The sequence below is a fragment of the Lycium barbarum genome, chromosome 9 (assembly GCF_019175385.1).
Source record: "Lycium barbarum isolate Lr01 chromosome 9, ASM1917538v2, whole genome shotgun sequence".
Lineage (NCBI taxonomy): Eukaryota > Viridiplantae > Streptophyta > Magnoliopsida > Solanales > Solanaceae > Lycium > Lycium barbarum.
In genome coordinates this window covers 122081097-122087135 of record NC_083345.1, presented here as the reverse complement: position 1 = coordinate 122087135, position 6039 = coordinate 122081097, and positions in this window count along the sequence as shown.

The window sequence follows — 6039 nt, the reverse complement described above, 5'->3', positions numbered from 1 at the left end:
TGGACCTGTTATATCCCGTATTTTGTGCATTGGGACATTCTAAGCCAACCGCGATAAGTTAAGGACAAGGCTATTTTTTTTCGATTTTGTTTTAATGCACAAGTTGCTTATAAATTTTATTGGTGTGGAAATATTAAGGGAAATTAGAAGTTAATTTATTCATGTTAATTATTTCATGAAATGAAAAAGAAAAAAACCACAAGTGGCCGTGTGGCTAGGGGTGGGCTCCCACCCATGGCTTGGCCAATTGTCTTGAGCCATGAGTGGGGGGCATGTGTCCACCTTTTATGGGCTATGTATTTATATATATATGGATGAGTGATGACAAAGCAAGACTTATTCATCATTTACACAATTCAAGAAACTTGGAGAAGAAGATGGAGAACCATTCGGCCATGGCTAGCCAAATATGGTGCCACAGAAATTGATCAAAGAAAATAATTTTCTTCTAGTATTTCAACCAATTGGAAGACCCTTATTAACGTGGAGTAGTTGTTGGAGAAGCAAAGCATTCATTGTACAAGTTGTAAACCCTAGCCAAGTTGAGAAGTTAAAGGATAAAAGTAAGATTTAATCTCCTTTTCTATGTGTTAGGGATGATTTGTGAGTGTTGTAGTATGTAGAAATGGATGCAATTCATGAAATATGTGTGTGTAGGTTGTGGTCGAATAGGGGTTGTGTTGGTAAGATGTGATGAATTGATTTTATTTAGTATTTTTGGTTGTTGTTGTTGTGGATTCCATGATGAAATTGAAGGTTTGATGGCTTGAAATGAAGTTGTAATCGTTGTAGGATTGTTGTAGAAGTTAATGTGACGTTAGCATGGTTTCTTATATTTGTATGAATGATGTTGTTAATGTGTGGTTGTTGGTATAATTCATGAACTTGGAAGCGAGGAATGTGTTGTTGTTCTTATTGAGTTTGGAAGATTGTAAGTTGGGTTGTTGTGGTTAATTTGAATGTAAATGAAATGTCGTCGAATTATGTAGAAAGGGTTGCTAACGTTAGGATGCATTTTGAATTAATTGTGGAAGTTGAAAATATGATTGTTGGTATTGTTGTTGGTGATTTGGCCGAGTTGAATTCTCGGGGTTGGTTGAAAATATAGGGAAAATGCTGCCCAAATTTCTGTAGGTGAATTGCTAGCTTAGAATCAGATTCCTAAACACCTATAGCTAATGTTTTCTATCTTCTAACGTTGTTGTAGATCTTGGGAAAAATCGAGACTGAAGTTCGGATTAGCTTAGGAAGCGGGCAAGGTATGTAAGGCTTACCCTTTCTTTCTTTTGGCATGTCCTAGAGCTAAGTAAGGTATGACACGCATCTTGGGTTAACTCTATTCTTTAGTTCCGAGCTTGTTTATGATTCTTATTCACTTCTTGACATTAGCATACTTAGTATAGTCGAGCCTATGGTATGATTGAATAACGAGCAAAGCATAAAGAGTCCCTACTCCAAAAACGGTTCTATAAGGATTGATGTTCCTAACTTTCATAGGCGGTCTCGGATTGTTCGGAAACGTTCAGAGGTTTCTAAAATAGATAACGTCCATAACTTTCTTATGCTAACTCGAATTGACCCGAAACGTGTTATGATCCTTCAAGTGTCAATTAGTGTACTTACCTATCGAGTCTTAAAAAAAATTGATTTATATGCATATGGTTTCTCACTACTCTGCTCGTGCATGCCTCAATATATCTTTCACTGAGTCCCGGGCCAGGACACGTTCTCGTGCGTACTCCACTGCATTGTTCACCGCGTCCCTCACTAGAGGGTCGGGGCACGTTATATATATATATATATATATATATATATATATATATATATATATATATATATATATATATATATATATGATGACATGATGATACGGGGGTGGCGGCCAGGATGGCATATGATGACTCTATCCACCGAGTCCCTCACTAGAGGGCCGAGACACGTTATATGTATATATGATATATGATGTTGACATGCATGTTTTTCCTTTCAAAAGGCAAGTGTATTGATGTTTTTAACAGTCATACTTGTTTCTGGTAAATCTCCGTTTTAATTATGATGCTCTTTACTGTATTTCATGCCTTACATGCTCAGTACATATTCCGTACTGACCCCCTTTCTTCGGGGGCTGCGTTTCATGCCCGCAGGTACTGACGCTCGTGGTGGTGACCCGCCAGCTTAGGACATCCATCCTACTATTTTGAAGTGCTCCCTTGTTCCGAAGTCTATACTTTTGGTACAGATCCTTCTGTTGTGAATATGTATATATATATATATATATATATATATATGTCTAATTAGGGTACGGTGGGGCCCTGTCCCGCCATATGACACTGTTGTTACTCTTAGAGGCCTGTAGACATGTATGTGGGTCATAGGTGGTTATCATTCAGTTATGTTAGTATGGATTACGTTTTGGAAATTCCCTACATTACGATAGCCTGACCGGCTTGTGTGTGATATCATACGTGACAGTTTTATATAGCATTTTGTCTTGCATTTATAAAAGCCCTTAATATGCTAAACACAAGTACAATAAGTGCCCATCTAGTTGAGTCGTGACAGAACAGGTTGAACGATAGATAGTATGATAAGGGGTGCTCGGTAGCCAATACTGGGTACCTGTCATGGCCCACTGGTTGGGTTGTGACAGAAGTGGTATCAGAGCGGTTCATCCTCGGAATGTCTACAGGCCGTGTCTAGTAGAGTCTTGTTTATCGGTGTGTGGTGCACCACATCTATAAACAGGAAGCTACATGACATTTAGGATGTTACCTTTCCTTCGATCTTAGATCGTGCGATAGCGCCAGTGTCTAGGGAAGATCGCTTCTGATTCTTTTTCCTGCAGGTGATTGTAGATTGACGAGAGATGAAAAGATCAGCTTCAGATAGTGAGGGTGCTAAGAAGGCCCCTAGAGTATCTCCAGGACCGAGTAGGAGGAGCCTTAGCTATTCTATTGAGATTGATCCTTCGGAGGATCCTGCGACGATTCCTCTAGAGTTTTTGGCTCCCAGGGAGGAGGACCCCGCAGAGGGCAGTTACGATACAGATCCATCCGAGTATTCCTCTAGGACACCGGAGGAGGAGATTTTTGGGGCCATGCCAGCTGCTCCTATGGCGGAGCACTATGTTAGACAGGCCTCCCCGGTGAGTGTTACAGACTACTCCAGTCCCCTATCCTGGCCGTCAGTAAATCAGGAATTACCCGGTTATCTATACTCCTCAGATTCAGATACGAGCGATGACGAAAGTCAGATGAGCAGATGGCAGGTAGACGATGATGCGGAGCACACTTCACATTCCAGCCTACCGAGCCAGACTAGAGACCGGTCGGCTACAGGTATATGAGTTCTCTTTGGAATTTTCTATGTATGTGTAATTTCTGTAGAGTATTATTTAATGGTGGCGAGTTGAAACCCAAAAAGGCCGATAACCCAGTATTCATAAGTAACGACGACTAAGGTGTCTCCGCCACCAGTGGGAATCTGGAAACCTCGGATGAAGGGTAGTCATACATACAAATGAAAAGTGAATATTGAGGATTTAGAAGGCTAGCACGGTAATTGTATAGTCAGAAGAGTAAAAGACCCTCTCAAGTTCGGAGGGAGACACGTTACGAGAATATTTTGGAAGTTGTTAAGACACCGACTTGCTCCAGATTTCGTGATGAAGGTCATGCGGTGAGGCGGATGCAATCATACCAGCATTAACGCACCGAATTTCATCAGAATTCCGAGGTTAAGCGTGCTGGGGTGAGAGAAATTTTAGGATGGGTGACCCCCTGGGAAGTGTACTAAAGGTTCCGTAAATGTTAACATAGGAAACAAATGAGAAGTTAAGGAAGTCTAAAGGCAATTAGAGTATGCGGAGTGGTTAGCAACCTTAAAGAGGTTGCGTAGGCTGAGGCGGAGCTCCCGGTTCTAGCGGTCCTTCGAACCGCATATATGCCTTGGCCAGCCGACAGGACCAGGAGGCGTCGCAAGACGTGGTTACAAGTATATTATTGATCTTCTCCCGAGATGTATATGCATTGATAGATCCAGGCTCTACTTTATCATATATTTCCCCCCTGGTAGCTAGTAGAATTGGGACAAAACCCGAACCGATAGAATCGTTCGAGGTAGCTACACCGGTAGGAGATTTCGTTATAGCAAGGAGAGTATATAGAGATTGTTTAGTAGATATATGTGGCCGTTGCACCAAAGTGGATCTGGTAGAGCTAGATATGACTGAATTTGATGTTATTATGGGTATAGGCTGGTTAGCTTCTTGTTATGCCAACGTCGACTGTCAGAAAAAAGTAGTTCGCTTCCAGTTTCCAGGAGAACCCATTTTAAAGTGGACGGGAAGTATAGCATCGCCGAGGGGTAAGTTTATTTCATACCTCAAGGCCAGAAAGATGATTAAGAAGGGGTATATTTATCATTTGGTTCGTGTGCATGACACGAAAGCAGAGGCACCCACTCTTCAGTCGGTCCCGGTGGTCAATGAATTTCCGGATGTATTTCCAGACGAGCTTCCAGGTCTTCCACCTGAGTGGGAGATAGATTTCACGATAGATGTGCTGCCAGATACTCAGCCTATATCTATTCCTCCCTACAGAATGGAACCTGCAGAACTGAAAGAATTGAAGGAGCAGCTGAGGGATTTGTTAAAGAAGGACTTCATCAGGCCCAGTACATCACCGTGGGGAGCGCCGGTACTGTTCGTGAGGAAGGAAGATGGGTCGCTGCGGATGTGTATTGATTATAGGCAGTTGAACAAAGTGACGATAAAGAACAAATATCCCCTCCCCAGGATTGATGACTTATTTGACCAATTGCAGGGCGCTAAGTGTTTCTCGAAGATAGACCTGCGATCAGGCTACCATCAGGTGCGGATAAGAGAGGCAGATATTCCAAAAACCGAATTCAGGACCCGATACGGGCACTACGAGTTTAGGGTGATGTTGTTGGGTTGACCAACGCCCCAGTAGTATTTATGGATCTGATGAACCGAGTATTCAAGTCGTTCCTAGATATGTTCGTGATTGTATTTATTGATGATATTCTGGTCTATTCACGATCACAAGAAGAGCATGCAGATCATCTGAGGGCGGTACTTGGGGTACTCCGGCATCAGAAATTGTATGCTAAATTCTCTAAATGTGAATTCTGGTTGACTTCAGTGGCATTTTTGGGGCATATCATTGGATCTGATGGCCTTTGGGTGGATACACAGAAAATTGAGGTCGTAAAGGCTTGGCCGAGACCGACGACACCTACTGAGGTACGTAGTTTTCTGGGATTGGCAGGATATTATACGAGATTTGTGGAGAATTTTGCTTCAATTGCAGCGCCATTAACGAAGCTGACTCAGAAGGCAGCTAAGTTCTAGTGGACTGATGCTTGTGAACGAAGCTTTCAGTTGCTAAAGGAAAAGTTGACTACAGCTCCAGTTCTGACTCACCCCGAGGGACCAGATGGTTATGCCATTTATTGCGATGCTTCTGGTGTAGGGATAGGTTGTGTATTAATGCAGCATGGCAGGGTTATAGCCTACGCCTCCAGGAAGCTCAAAAAGCATGAAAGAAACTATCCTACTCATGATCTGGAGCTAGCAGCAGTAATTCATGCTTTAAAAATATGGAGACATTATCTATATGGCGTCCATGTCGATATTTATACGGACCACAAGAGCCTTCAGTATATCTTTGAGCAGAAGGAGCTGAATTTGCGGCAGAGAAGGTGGCTAGAGTTGCTGAAAGACTACGATGTTGATATTCTATATCACCCTGGAAAAGCCAACGTAGTAGCAGATGCACTCAGCCGTAACTCTATGGGCAGCTTGATGGACGTGCATCCCGGAAAGAAAGAAATGGTTCGTGAAATTTACCAGCTAGCTAGTCTTGGAGTCCGTTTAGCTGATTCTGGAGACACTAGGGTTTCTGTCCGAGAAGTTGCTGAATCCTCTATTATGGAAGAAATAAAGTGTCGCCAATATGAGGATCCTGTTCTGGCACAGTATAGGGACATAGCCCTTGAAAAGGAGAAGACTCCATT